This window comes from Diabrotica undecimpunctata, chromosome 1 (genome assembly GCF_040954645.1).
Source record: "Diabrotica undecimpunctata isolate CICGRU chromosome 1, icDiaUnde3, whole genome shotgun sequence".
Lineage (NCBI taxonomy): Eukaryota > Metazoa > Arthropoda > Insecta > Coleoptera > Chrysomelidae > Diabrotica > Diabrotica undecimpunctata.
In genome coordinates this window covers 27,232,880-27,249,425 of record NC_092803.1, presented here as the reverse complement: position 1 = coordinate 27,249,425, position 16,546 = coordinate 27,232,880, and the positions used below count along the sequence as shown (strand labels likewise).

Sequence of the window (16,546 nt, the reverse complement as noted above, 5' to 3'; positions counted from 1 at the left end):
CTTTAAAAGAACTAAAAAAATAATAAACTTGAGGACACGACGGTATAATTGTTGAACTTTTGGAAAGAGGAAAAACAATAGCAATCCCAATACTAACAGATCCATTTAATAGAGGTCTCCATAGTAGCAAAATGTAAATAATTATATATCTAAATCGTTGCTCAATCAAGTGTACAAACTATTAATAAAAATTATTAACAACCGGTTGACTCGCAAAAATGGATAATTACCATCCGGTAGAACCGACTGGCTTCTGCAAAGCATATTAGTACATCAGACCATCTGCTGACAATGAGAACATTGACAGAGAAGGTAAACCACCTCAGATTCGCTGACGACATCCGGATTATAGCAAGCACATTCGAAGAATTCGGTTAATTACAGACTATGGAAAAACAAATCGCAGACTGCCCCCAATATATCGGCCTAAAAATGAATGTGATAGAAAGAAAAACAATGACAAACACAGACGAACACCGACGTATAAATATAAATGGCAATGAGATAGTACAAGTCCAAGAATAATTCTATCGGGGCCAAATTCTGTAACTTGGCAAAGAGAAGTAAAGTGCGGAAATCACTAGAAGAGCAAGTCTAGCATGGGAAGGATTTTGAAAACTCAGTTATATACTAAAGAACCGTAAAACAAACGTGCTCAAAGTGTTCAACCTGTGCAAATATAGACAAACTAGCCGGAACACAACGGACATTAGAAAGCCGCAAAACTATCAGATAGAAAGAGGAATGACTGAATAAGGTCAAAAACAAAAGTCAAGGATATCGCAACAAAAATTCCTAAATTTAAATGAAGCTTCGCTGGCCACACTGCTAGACAAGAGGACACGCCATAATACAACATTGGAGATCCTACAAAGGTAAACAATCAAGAGGAAGACCACAGATAAGATGGATAGATGACATCAAAAAAATAGCCGAAACAAATTTGAAGTATGTTGTAAGGATAACGATCAGTGAAAAGAGTTGGGAGAGTCCTATGATGTCCAAAAATGCGCGAAGAAAGCTAAGAAGATCAAGAAACAGTTTAACTTTATATAATACTTTTATATTATTTATAAAGCACTAATTCCTATTATTGATCTCTGTACCTTCTGAAGAGCAAAGAAAGCACAAGTGTTAAGGATATTTCATATCACCTGAACATGATTGACATTTGTGGTAACGGAATAAGATTTGCAGTTTTCAAGTGGACTATAAACCAAATATAGAGCACTACCAACACCAGCAGTTCAAGAAGTAAAAAATGCGATAACATCTCTCAAAATTTACAAAGTACCAGGAAGTAATGGTACAAATAGATAAATGATAAGAAAGGCAGTAAATTTCTGCATCAAAAAATTATACGAAATTCATGAGAGTATGAAAACAACTCATAATAATAGAAAACTCATAAAAGAGGAAATAAAGAACAATTTTGAAACTATAGAGGTATACCGCATATTAGCACAACGTATAAAGTTCTAGCAGTTATCTTGCTAAAGAGACTTACTTCTTATGCGAAAGATATGATAGGCGACTATCAATGCATTCCGAAAAGTCAACAATAGATTAAATATTTACAATCCGATAAATATAAGAAAGTAACAGAGAATTTTAGAAAGTAATAGAAAGTAACATAGAGTCTTAAACGTCTTAGATGGGCTGGCCATGTCCATAGACTCCCTAATAACCGCCTTGCCAAATTAATATGAAAGGAAGCCCTCACAGGAAGAAGACTCTTAGGACGTCCACGAATGCGATGAAGAGACAATATATGGTCAGATCTAAGAACAATGGGGCTGCCCACTGACCCAACTATTATGGACGACCGTTCAAACTGGAAGCAAGTTGTGCAATCAGCCTAAACCCACCCCGGGTTGTAGTGCTACAAGAAGAAGAAGAAGAACAGAGAATTTAATCGGAATATGCATCAAATCTTCGTAGATTTCCAGTAAGCATATAATTACATAAAAAAAGCAGGCAATACTAGAAGTGGGAATACTAAGAATAATTTTTTTGGTCTAAATAATAAAAACACAAATGAGGGTGACAAATTCAGGTAAAGATTGGAAACAAAACATCAACGACATTTAGAATAACATCAGGATTTAGGCAAGAAAAAAATATCGTCAGAGATGGCAGATGGTTTAGCCAGTCAAGATTCACAACTGCTGTCTTTACTGATGACATATATACAATTTCTCATTCTACAAGAGACGTGAGAGAGGTGTTTGCACAACTTGAGGAGGAAGCAGATAATGTGGGTCTCCGAATCAATGAAGAAAATACAAAATATATGGTAGTTGAAATTTAAACGCGTAAAATTAGAATAAAACTTTTAGTGATCACAACTTCGAAGTAGTAGAGGAGTTTAACTATCTGGTGCAGTAATCACAAATGACAACCAAGTAGAAAAAAATACACAATTAAACTCTCTTTCAACATTATTGAGATTTACGCTGTTAAAGAAACAGTCGAAACTTATACTGTATAAGTCAATTATTTGCCAGGTGTTACTTATGGCAGTGAAACCTGGATTCTTAATCAATGGAAAATAAATGAGCTGTTTGTATTTGAAAGAAAGGTTCTTAGAATGATATTTGGCCCCCAAAGACAAGAAATAGGAGATTTTAGAAGACGCTGCAATGCTGGATTAGTGACTGTTTTGTAGTGAAAACATAATCTGACATATAAAAGCTAACCGGAAGAGATGGTCAGGTTGTGTGGTATTCTAGTTTTTTCGTTTGTATGGTTTTTATGACTTCGCATTCCTTCCCCATCTTCAGCAGAACATCTTGATTTGTTACTCTTTCTGTCCATGGTATTTTCCACATTCTCCTGTAACACCACATCTCGAATGCCTTAATGTTTTTGATGTTTATCTTTTTCAGTGTCCAGGCTTCCATGCCGTGCAGCAGAACGGAGAAAACATAGCACCTTAACAGATGGTTAAGAGATGGTCAGGTTGTGTGGTATGATCATAGGAGAGTAGTAAAAGAGTGGTAAGATCAGAGTACTACAAACAGTATTTTTTGAGTGATCAGATAATAGATCAGTAAGCCATCTCAGAAAAAAATAAAAGGATGATGTCGAAGCAGATCTATCTAGGAACGGGGTACAACGATAGGAAAAGAATCCACAAAATCATAGAAGATGGAGGACGATACTGGATGCGGCTAAGACTTATCTTGAATTGTGAGACCACACAGCATGAAAAAGAGCTCTAGGCAATTTAACTGACAAAAGATCGAAAAATATTGTTTAAAGCAATGATAGACCTAGGAGTACCAAATCAGTTGGTAAGTTTAACCAAACTAACCCTTGAAAAAGTTGAATGCAAAGTACGAATCCGGGGGGAACTCTCTGAACCTTTTAAAATAAATAACGGGCTACGTCAGGGAGACCCACGCTCCTATATACTATTCAATCTAGCTCTGGAAAAAGTGATACGTACGTCACAAATCACAACTACCGGTTCAATATATAACAAATCTGTGCAAATCTTAGCATATGCTAATGATATCAATATTGTTGAGAGAACGGAAAACGCAGCACGAGAGGCGTACGTAGCATTAAAGGAAGCGGCTACAAAAATGGGTTTAATAATAAACACCAATAAAACAAAATACATGAAAATAGGTACGCAACCACAAACACTACGGCCACTTGTTATAGAAAATAACGTCATCGAAGCAGTTAACGAATTTGTATACCTGGGAACGCTCGTCAATACTGAAAATGGCACTACCGCAGAGATAAACCGCAGAATTTGCACGGCTAATAGATGCTATTTTGGGCTTAATCTCCTTTTTAAATCTACAGTTATATCAAGAAATACAAAAGTAAAACTCTACAAAACAATAATACGCCCAGTCCTAACATATGGTTCAGAAACCTGGACTTTAACAAAAAGCAATGAAAACATGTTAGGATGTTTCGAAAGAAAAATACTAAGGCGCATCTATGGAGCGGTAAATGAAAATGGTGTCTGGAGAAGACGATACAACTTCGAACTCTATAGGATATACCAGGAACCAGATATCGTAAAACACATAAATATAGGACGTCTGAGGTGGGTAGGCCATGTAATGCGGATGGAGCAAACCGACCCAGATAGAAAAACGCTCCTTGATAGACCTATTGGTTAAAGAAGAAGAGGAAGACCCAGAACAAGATTCCTAGATAACATCGATGAAGACATAAGAAATATGGAAATACGTGCTTGGCGGAGGAAGGCAATGGATAGGGACGACTGGAGAAAAATTCTTGGGGAGGCTAGGACCCACACACGGTTGTAAAGCCAAAATGATGATGAAAGATCGAAAAATAGATGTCTGTCCCTTTAGTACAATTAATTAAATTTAATTATTCTCAGAAGCAAAACGGGAAAGATACGGAATGGATGAACATACAGTAATGGAAACCGAATGGCATAACGCTACTACATCTTTTAAGGAGCAGGTGGAAGAAATACACAGAGTCACAAATAACTAATACTGGAGAGGAGCAGTTGAAAAATCAAGAAGAGAAAAGGTCACAAAGAGAAGAATCAAACAATCTATGGGAATAAAATATGGCATCGTAGACAAAATATGGATAAAATGAGTATGAGAAATAAAAAAACCTGGAAAGAGAGTAACGTCAAAGAGATGGGAGAGAAACCATGTGAAGAAATAGAAAGCTATTGAGAAAATAAGGGACATTGATCATTTCGATATAGTGTTACTTTTTTAAAACTATTTTCCAAATGTATCTTTGGTAATATTTGTGATTTAATTTTCTGGATGATTTTCAAGAATATTTTTAAATAAATTTAAAATACTTGACATTACCCATCTTAAATATAAAGTTTCCACTTTGTTTTCGGATATATCTTGAGAATTTCACTATGCGGCCAATCCCGTCAAATACAAGCTTTAAATTCAAGAAAATTATCTGATTCATTACACAACAACAAAAGTTGGACTTTAAATACAACGACAATGGGGAGACTAGAAATTTTAGAATGGCGGCTTTTTGGCATGAAATCAAGATTCCTTGGGTCGATATAGTTGCAAATGTGGAAACTTTACTCAAATAAAATTATGTTTGTTTACCAAAAAAATATATGAACGTGATTCATAGATATTACGAGAAAGAATTGACTTTAAATTGGAGATGAAAATTCTGGTAATTTACTTCTTGCAACTTTAACCCAACTAATACTCTTTAAGGATAGTTACGTAATTCAACCTAACCTTAATAATCTCACAGATCTCACAGACATACCACAATATTCAAATTATTAAATTAAGAAATAAAGAAACTAAATTTAAAATTAAAATTAGAATAAATTACAAATTTCCTTTAATACAGAACAATAATACAGAAGTACAAAACGTAATTAATCAACAGTATAATATAAGAAAATACAATACAAAAAAAGAGAGCAGGAAAAAAAACAGGACCTAGGGCATACCTATAGAACTAGTAAAATATGGTTTAGATCAATAATCGAAAAAATTGTAGACATTTTTATTAAATTTCTTATAAATCAATTCTTTGATAAATCAAATGAAATTTGATGGTGCGAGAGATCATCAAATGATGATCTCTCGCATCCCAAAAGACTGGCAAATAAGACCATCTAAAAAAACTTATAGACATATTGGCGTAAGCAGTTTTATGGGGAGGCTAAGAAAATATTTGCAGGAGTGTGAAGGTAAAGAAAATACATATATATATATATATATATATATATATATATATATATATACCTATATATATATATATATACCTATATATATATATATATATATATATATCGAGAAAAGGAGTACGACCGTCAATCCAAAATAAACTAAGGTACACTCGAAAAGTGGTGGGTTTTTCGGTCAAAGTGGAGAAATAAAAGACAAAGAAGGTGGCTACTTCATCTATTTATTGAAGACGTTTCGCTTTCTGCTCAGAAAGCATCGTCAGTTCATCTAAAAAGGACAATATGAAACCAAACATCCATAGAGAAGTTACAACAAAAGTGTGTTACCTTACAAAGACATGTAGCAGTCAATGATGTTAAAAATATGAAAAAGTTTACGAAACTGGACATTCAGAGTTAACGTTGTATAAAATAATTAATTGAAACTAGGTATAGTTTGCAATTTAACAAAATTAGCACAGCAAAAGAACATGTGATAAACATACATGTATAAAAAAGTTATTATAAAAACTTAAGTAAAAAACATTAAGGTTTATTTTGAAGCGTAAAGAACTAAAAAGATCATACGAATGCACTTCCAACAAATTTATTTAATAAATTAGATTTTAATTTTAACTTTAGGTAACATTATAAGTTATTTAAGATTAATAGTAATAAGATAAAATGAAGTTACCTTATCTTATTACTATTTTATCTTATTACTATTAATCTTAAATAACTTATAATGTTACCTAAAGTTAAAATTAAAATCTAATTTATTAAATAAATTTGTTGGAAGTGCATTCGTATGATCTTTTTAGTTCTTTACGCTTCAAAATAAACCTTAATGTTTTTTACTTAAGTTTTTATAATAACTTTTTTATACATGTATGTTTATCACATGTTCTTTTGCTGTGCTAATTTTGTTAAATTGCAAACTATACCTAGTTTCAATTAATTATTTTATACAACGTTAACTCTGAATGTCCAGTTTCGTAAGCTTTTTCATATTTTTAACATCATTGACTGCTACATGTCTTTGTAAGGTAACACACTTTTGTTGTAACTTCTCTATGGATGTTTGGTTTTATATTGTTCTTTTTAGATGAACTGATGATGCTTTCTGAGCAGAAAGCGAAACGTCTTCAATAAATAGATGAAGTAGCCACCTTCTTTGTCTTTTATTTCTCCACTTTGACCGAAAAACCCACCACTCTTCGAGTGTACCTTAGTTTATATATATATATATATATATATATATATATATATATATATATATATATATATATATATATATATATATATATATATATATAAACATTTATATAAAAGTTTTGGTTGCATTAAAAAAATTGTAACGTTTAGCATTCATATAATATGAACAACTGCAACTTGTTGCTTATTTCAGACAAAATTCAGTGGCTGAGTACGTTATTTTTTCAAAAACCTCGAATATTGACAATAGTATTTAAAAATATTCCGTTAAATCTCTTCTTCATGCACAAGATTTTTATTTTATCCAGAGTAAAAAAAATATGAAACCGGTTAACTCAAGGGACATTTTGTTATTTAAATTTTCAGTTGGATTTCCCACAGGACCAACGGGGTGAACGTGAAAAATTAAATGCCTAAGTGGCAATTTAAAATAAACATAGGCGTGTCCTATAGTTTCTACACATTTGAAATGTGCCTAGTTATTAACCGCTATGAAGGTTTTCTAGATATACTATATTTGTGAAACGAAATCAAGGAAGATTGAGTTGTAAGAGAAAAAATTATATTGCCACCTTTGCATATCAATTTGTGGCTTATAAAGCAATTTGTAAAGGTATTAAATCAAGACGGACGATGTTTTGGATACTTGTCACGTAAATTTTCTGGAATAAGAACAGAAAAATTAAAACCCCATTCAGTGGTGTATTGTGATTCTTACTATTTAGCTAAAAACAATTAAAATGTATTCCATATGTTATGGTTTTTACAAAAATTCATTTCTTTTTACTAGTTCTCTGATCTTTTTTTTATTATCGAGAAAAAATGAGTGTGAGGTTTTTTATGCTGTAAAATGAGAAATTTTTGCAATATTCTAGTATTCAGTTTGCAATTTGTTTTTAAACACTAGTTCCTTTTGATGTAAGCTCGTTATATGTTGAAATATAAATTATTGTGAGGGACAAGATCTATTGTAACACAGACCCCTAGAAAGACATTACAGAGTTGTACTAATCTTTATCCAACATTCAAATAAAATTACCGGAGCAGTGTTGAATTTTGAATTATTAGTTTGTTTATATGTTTTTACAAATTAATCAGAACAATGGTTTTTAGCAGTAAACAATCTCGCAATATACTATTAAAAAAATACTTGCGTTCATCTTTTTTATAAACTTAGGACTGGCAAAATAAAATATTTTTCAGTTACGAAAATAAGTAGACTTTTGTTTTGTGGGTTCGTCAATCAACACTAATTATTGGTATATAGAAAAAGAAGTAAAACTTATTCCAAATCATCGTCATTAAATATTTTTGTGAAATGTTATCAAAAATATGATGTCTTTGTTTATAGCATTTAAAAATAATTAAGAGAAATTTCTGCACTTGACCTAAGTACAAATTTACAAACAATTTTATATTTCCGGTAATGGCTAGGTACTTAATAAGTACATTTATGTAGAATAATTAAATGGGGCGGGATCATTGTCACAATATTTGAATAACGGAATTAGTAATTCTTAAGCAGTATATTTTCTGGATCTTTCAGCCAGAGTTTGTCGAAAAAAAAGTGTTGAGATATATTTAGTATTTATCAAAGAAAAATATGTGGGTGCCATGGCAAAGTGATGTGCGTTTACCTGACGAAAATGAACCTACGGATAATTTAGAAGATGAAGATCAAAGTGCGGGGCCAAGTACTCCGCAAAGGAAGAATTTGTGTGTAGCTGAGCAAAATATGGCGTTAGATGTATTTGATGGACTTTCTAAAAAAATGACCAAATATGATGCTGTTAAGCAAACGGCGGTTTTACCAAAAATTTCTTGTGCAACAGTGTACCGTTTAATAAAGACAGGTTCGAAAAGTAGAACAACAAAAAAGGATTTGGGAAGCTCTAAAAAAATTCAAACTCATCTCTTGGAACCTATTAGTGAGACAATAATCAAATATATATGCAGCTAAAGTTATGCCTAACCTAAACAACATCATGGCAAAATTAAAAGAAAAATATATTGTTGATGATTGTTCCACAAAGACTGAGAAGATTTTTGACCAAAAATGGTTTTAAATATAAAACTGTCAATAAGAGACAAAGTATAATAAAAAGTAGCCGCCTAATAAAATGGAGGAATGAATATATCGAGAAAATTTCACAATACCGCAGTGAGTGTCGAGAAATTTATTATATGGACAAGACTTGATTTGATTCTCACGCAACAATAGATAAAGCCTGGACAAATGGTACAAGAAAATGCCAAATAGATGTACCCCATTCTAGAGGCAAGCGAATTTGCATATTACATTGCGGAGGACAACATGGATGGGTGAACGATGCGTTGTTGAGTTCCAAAAGTATTAAAGACAGTTATCTAGACTACCACCAAGACATCGAAGGGACGCTTTTTGAATCGTGGTTTGAGAATACATTACTCCGAAATTTAAAAGAAAATAGCGTGATTGTTATGGACATCATAGCACTCCAGATGCATTAAAAAAATTCCAACCAAACAGAGTAGGAAGGATGAAATTCAAGAATTTTGAATACCCGAAGACCTATATTCTGAGGATCATTACACCAAAGATCAACTAATCCAGGTTTTTCTTACAAAAGTCGTAACTAAAAGACATATTGTAAATAAATTAGCCACTAACAATGGACATATGGTTTTAAGATTACCTCCATATTACTGTGTTGAATCCCATAGAATTGCTATAAGCTTAGGTAAAAAACCATGTCTGAAGGAACAATACATCTCCAAAAGATGCCCAAAGTGTTATCGAACTGATAAAAACAGAGTTCAAAAATATCAGTGCTTCAAACGGGCCAAATGCAATAGAAGATTGAAAAAGATTACATGAAAAATGTCCCAGCCTTAAAGAAAATTATTATTAATTTGGCTGAGAGTGATGAAGAGAACGATAATGACGATGAGTTGGAATAACTGTTACTGTTTACTCTAAATGGAAGATCCCAAATGAATGTGAATTTCCGAAGTGGCTAGTATACCATTTAATTTAATAATAGTAAAAAAACTAATGGGTTACTTTTTGTAGCATCGCATGTGACATGTAAGTAAACAAAAACTATTTTTGAAGTTATACTTCTTTAGGCGCGATTGGGAAAATTGATGATAGTGATTTTTATAAAATTCACAGTATGAAGTACGAGCATATTCACAGCATGAAGTTAGTTGCTACACATCTAAATCTTTTAAGTTTTTTTTTGTTAATTCAATTATATTAGGACGGTGATGGATATTTACTGATGATTTGTATATTGTATATGTATATTTTTGTGTGTAAAAATCGACCTGGTTCAGTAGTTATCATCTACTTTATAATTAAGTAGAAATTACATTTATCCTTTATATTGTATAATCTATACCTTACTGTATAATATATTAATATTAAGTGTTCATTGACGAACTTAGCACGGTTAATAAAAAAACTTGTAAATCCACCAAAAGAAAATTTTTATTTTCGTAACTGAAAAAATATTTTATTTTGCCAGTCTTAATTTTAAAAAAAGGTAAAGGTAAATTTTTTTAAATACCATATTATGGGGTAGTTTTCTTTAAAAATAATCAGTATTTATATCAATTGGTAAAAACATTTAAGTACACAAATTAATAGTTCGAAATTCAACATTTTCTCCGATAATTTTATTTGAATGTTGGATAAAGGTTAGTACAACTCTGTAAATGTCTCTATGGGGGTCTGTGTTACAATAGGTATCAATATCAGATTACCAGTAGGTCGATTTTTAAAATTTTACATAGATCTTGTCCCTCACTATACAATATAAACTTTCTAAAAATATGTTATTTTTATTTAATTTTTTTTTTAATTGGGGTATTATGAAATAAGAAATTTATTGACCATGTATGACTTAAAACACTTTATAAAAGCGCCCATAAGAGTTTTACTTGCTTAAAACTCTTGCCTTGATAATATATTTACTAATATTAATGAACTCAATTTAAATACAGGTATATATTATGATCCTGTCATATCTGATCATTTAGGTGTAGTTGCTATTATAAGTAGTTTAAAAAATGTGTCTACATCTATAGAAAAGACTAAAAAAGATTAATTAATGAAAAAATGAAAAAAATATTTTTTTAGAGCTTTGTGAAAAAAATTAATTCCAAAGATTAGACTATGTTTGACGATATCCACTGTAATTCTACCAACACGAGTTGTTTATAAGATATATGTGTGAAGAATACAGCATTTGTTTTCCTTTAAAGAACGTGAATAGCAGAAATCGTTCTATTTATTGGTTTTATCGCAAACTTCGAAATTTAAGAAAGCAACTATAAGATTGTAAAGCAACTTATAGGAAAATACCTACTACTGACAATTGGATTAAATATTGTCAAATGCGAAAGGAATACAAGTAAGTAATAAAATCTGAAAAACGTACTTCTTTTTCTAATTGTATTGTTAACAAAGAAACCTATAAGTAAAATACTACGTAAAATCTGAACTTAACACCAGAAGATATTAACCAATACTTTACGAATATAGCAGATATTGTATCGAAATCAATAGGAAACCCTGAGCATGACATAAACTACTATCTTAGCAGGCTACCTAGAAGGTCGAGTTCGTTCTTTATGGCCCCAATAGTAGCATCCGATGTGAAAGAATGCATACACAAATTAAGAAATTCCTCGTGTATTGACTACTATGGTTTTAACAGTAGAATTATTAAGGCGTCCCTAGATATAATTAATAAACCAATCACAGTAATATTTAACAACAATGTAATAACGAGGGCTACTGGCCTGATGTTCATACATGCTCCAAATACAAAATGCTCCATACAATTACAGATTTATTATGATAGTACCAATAATAAGTATTTTTTTTTTAAATCTTAAATAAAAATTGTATAACAAATTATTTGGATAACAAATCAATTAACTCTCAATTTGGTTTTAGAAAAAAATATTCAACAACTAAAGCTTTATTATATATAAGTAATAAAACAGATTGTTGATGCAGGTGAACCTACTAATGGATTAATGTGTGACCTTACAAAAGCTTTTGATTGTTTGGATATTTAAACACTCTTGATAAAATTGGAGTACTATGGAGGAAAAGGTACTATACACGACCTTTTAAAATCATATTTACAGGAAGAACACAGATTGATGCATTTAATAATCAAGACAGTTTTAACTGGAGTACTACAAGGATCATTTTTGGAACCTCTGATATTCTTGATATATATCTATATAAATGATTTACCAAGTGTGGTAAAAAACACCAACTGTGTTCTTTTTGCAGATGTTACAACCTTATTATGTAGAGGTAAAGCTGATTACATTCAGGAAATATTAAAGATATCTAAATCCTGGTTTAACTGTAACAAACTTAAGTTAAACGAGCAGAAAACCTAAACAATAGTATTTAGTTCCGATAAATGGGTTAAACCATCTGAACCAGTAAAGTTACTAGGTGTTACTATGGATACAAGGTTGAACTGGTCGCACCATATTGAAGGATTGTGTAAGAAGCTCGCCTCACACATTTTCACCATGCGCAAATTGGCTACTTCTGTTAGTCGAGATATTCTTGGGTCAGTTTATTTTGGAATGGTTCATAGTATCCTGACATATTGCATAATTATTTGGGGAAACTCGTCCTAAGCATATAAACTTTTCACTTTTGAAAAAGCTTTTTCTTCTTCTTCGCGCGACTAGGATTACTCCTGTTTGTCTGCCTTTTATTCTGTTTTAGTTGTTGTTGACTGTACATTATGTTTCCACCTTTTGGCGGCCTTTCAACGGGTCTTCTGCTATACAGCTTGTTGTTTTTACAGATGTACGCTAATCTATCTGGTCCCATTTGGTTTACATGTTCGTTCCAGTTTTTTTTTCTTGTTTTTATCCACCTGTTAATATTTTGAATTTTGCATTGTTCCCGTATACTTCTGTTGATTTGTCTGTCTTTTAATGATATGCCCGCTATTGATCTTAATACTTTCATTTCGATATTGTTGATTTGTTGTTTCGTCTTTCTTGTATCGGTCCTTGTCTCCGCTGAATATGTTAGGATTGGTCTTACTGTTGTCTTGTATACTTTCATTTTGCTTTCCGTGGTCCGATATTTGTTTCTTCATATGGTTTCTTGGAGGCAACCACTTACTCTTGCCGCTTTTGATGCTTGCTTGTGGTCTCTGTTCTTATATCCCTGTCACTAGTAATCTCTACTCCTAGGTAATTAAATTTCATTACTTGTTCTACAATTTTGCCGTCTATTTCTAGTTTGCATCAACGCAGCTCTTTACTGATCAATATACATTTAGTTTTTTCTACTGATATTCTCATATTAAGTTTGTTTGCTGTGATATTGAAGGTGTGGAGCTGCCTTCGTTATCAGCAATTAGTACTGCATCATCGGCATAGCATAGTATCGTAATTTTATGCGCTCCCATGTGGTATCCGTGTCGTTTTCTTACTTCGTGAATTATTTGATTCATCACCATATTGAATAACAATAGGCTGAGCGAGTCTCCTTGGCGAATTCCTCCTTTTAGTTCTATGAATTCTGTTCCCCTGTTGGCATTATAACTCTGGTGTTGTTGTTCTTGTTAATTTCATTAATTGTCCTTATTATCCGATGGTCTATTTGTTCAGCTTGTAATAAATGTAAAATGTCATTTCGCTTCACCCTGTCAAAAGCATTTTTTAAATCTACAAAGCACATGTATGCTGGTTTTCCATATTTAATAGATTTCTCTATTATTTGTCTGATAATAAAAATTGCGTCTATTGTGCTGCGGTTCTTCCGGAAGCCTTGTTGTTCCTCTGCCATAGTCGCTTTTTCCTCGATTTTATCTTTTATGACTGTCGTATTTAATATAAAACAATTTTAATATACTAACATAATATACAGACTAATGCCTCTATAATTTTCAGGATTTCTCGAGTCTCCCTTTTTAAGTATCGGTACCAGGAGACTTTCCTTCCATTCCGCTGGTACTACTTTTGAAAAAGCAGCAATCCGAATTATTGACTCGCAGAATATCGTGTGCCAGCTGCAAACCCTTGTTTAAAAAGTGTGGCATTCTTCCTTTACCTTGAGTATATATATATATATATATATATATATATATATATATATATATATATATATATATATATATATATATATATATATATGAAAGTTTGTTAACTGTTCAGAATAATATACAAGATGTAAAAACACATGCTGATCAACATCAGTACAATCCAAAATACAAAAGTCATATCATTATATTCATAGCCATATTCCACGATGTATGTTATATATATATATATATAAGCGGGGATCCTACAGCTTATGCCGCTTCCCGCATTTCGATCGCCATCTTTTTCTATCTTTCCAGGTGTCTTCATCAATGGCTCTATCTTTCATGGTTTCCATAACACCTTGTATCCAAGACTTGGCTGGTCTTCCTCGTTTCCTTCTATTACTATTACGATGTATGTTACGCAACTTAATACAATAGATTATAATCTGTATAATTGTTTTTTAAACATGATCAAAAATATTGGTATTAAGGCAATGAATTCTAACACTTCTTGGTGGAACACTGTTTCTATAGTATACAGGAATTTGTTTGTTTGAGCTAATAGTCTGGTCGTTTTGATAAAAACTATTTTACATCTAACTGAATTGTTTTATATTTTTATATTTCTATTTTTCACTGTAAATGTTATTTTATGTGTTTTTGTATTATTTCTTAGTTATTTCCTATGTATACATAAGTGACTTATTTATATTCTGACATGATATGTATTGTTTACTATGTAAAAATTTCTAAATAACGTATTTATCTATCTATCATATTTGATATCCCACTACACAGGTTTTTTCATTTTAGTCTTCCACACTGGCGCCGGGTTAAAAAACGGAAAGATCTTATCTTGGACATGGACAATGAAAGCAAAAATAGAAGAAAAGCGTGGTCCTGACAGACGACAAAAAACCTGACTGCATAACATCAAGGATTGGACAGGAATAGACCTCCAAATCTTAATAAGAAAAGCACAGGATAGAGATGAATTTATATAAGTTATCGTAAATCTCCGTTAGAGACGGCACCCAAAGAAAGAGATGTTTGCAAATCTTAGTAATATATTTTTCTTTATACAGATTCCTTTATAATTCACTTTTAAGCATCTTATTTTTCTTTTAATTTGGCAACCATAACAGTTTCTTCGATTTTTCACTAGTTATTCACTTGTGATTTGTTAAGAATTAAATTGTTTACAGTTCGAAATTACTTTTTTTATCTGACAGTTTTATATAACTTCTGTTTCATTTGATATTGTGTTAATTTTTACTTCTTTTTGAAACTTCTTACAGTATTTCTGCTTATATTCTAGTTATGGTAAGTATTATTTGGTCAACAGCTAATGCTAAAATTTAGAAGAATTCGGAAAGAATTTTATTAAGATATTTTTATATTTTTTGCAATTAAATGAAAGACAGTTAAGAATGAAACAAAAATGAAGTATTAAAAATAAAATTAGAAAAAAAGCTAGTTGTTGATTATATTTTATATAAACATTTTAAGAAAAATTCGTACAAGAATACAAGCAACTTCCAAACAATATCAAAATTGAATGTTCTCTTCTGTATTTTCAGTGTTTTTCTCTAATTAATGTCTTGACAATAAAAACGAGGTCACTCGGATTCGTTACCCCTATTGAAAAATGTCAAAGTTAACATATTATTAATGATTAAGAACAATTTTGCTTACGTCATCAAACTTTTTAAACAAAATCTCGGTCATCTGTCGCATTATACTCTGACAGAATTTCCTTTAGCTATATAAAAGAGCATTCAAATGCATGGAAGTTTATTAAAATAGAAATGGATATTGACTGTTTTAACATAATATCTTTGTCTTTCTCTATTTATATCAGGTAATCAATTGTAAAGAAAACACTTCACTATACTTGTACAGACACAGTCAGGACTCCCATTCCCTAACGACCTATTTACAGTCATCTTAATCAATGAAAAGTAGCCCCGGTCTTTGGAGAGTTGTAAAATTGCAGATATGAAAGGCAAAGCAATGTAGGTTCTAAATCATTCGAGGACAGTGCTGTGAAAAAGCGTGAAGGAGCGAATGATGGAGAACTTACCGTGTCTGTCAATGAAAGTTCATAAAAACATGCCTCCATTTTGTGCGCCTATGTGGAGGTACACGTCTTTTTATGAAACTTGCCGTTCGCGCTGCGCCGACTAGCCATTACAATGGATCCAACAACTGGCACTTCATATTAACAACTACACATAGTACGAATAAATGTCCCCCGGAATCGTTTCCCTGCTATTTTTCGCCGAACTCTTCTCGCTCGAGGACATCCGCACCCGTTTAGCGCACTGTGCACCTCGGGCCCCTTTCGTCGTAAGTCGCCCGGACTCGGGGGTGATTTTGTAGCAGGGCCATCGTTGCCAAACGATCCAGGATTACCAGGAATTTTCACGAAGAGAGGGGTAGCTTCGCATGTGCGAGCGGGCTAATTCCGATTCATTTTATTTATTTGTATTATGATCCTTTCAATAGTATTTTCTTTAAGGGGGTGGTAAAAAACATAATATAAAATAAGGAGTAAATTACAATCATGGTAAGTAAAGTGAGCGAGATTAATAAA

At 32.0% G+C, this 16,546-nt stretch overlaps 1 protein-coding gene across 24 annotated transcripts in view; it reads right to left on the bottom strand.

Annotated features, from left to right (window-relative positions):
• Positions 1-16,287, bottom strand: part of cac (calcium voltage-gated channel subunit cacophony) — a 405,056-nt gene extending 388,769 nt beyond the window's left edge. For all 24 annotated transcript variants that reach the window (XM_072539658.1, XM_072539662.1, XM_072539808.1 and 21 more), the window contains exon 1: positions 16,034-16,287. The gene's annotated coding sequence lies outside the window, so the exon portion shown is untranslated. The remainder of the gene's footprint in view (positions 1-16,033) is intronic.
• Positions 16,288-16,546: the final 259 nt, after the last annotated feature.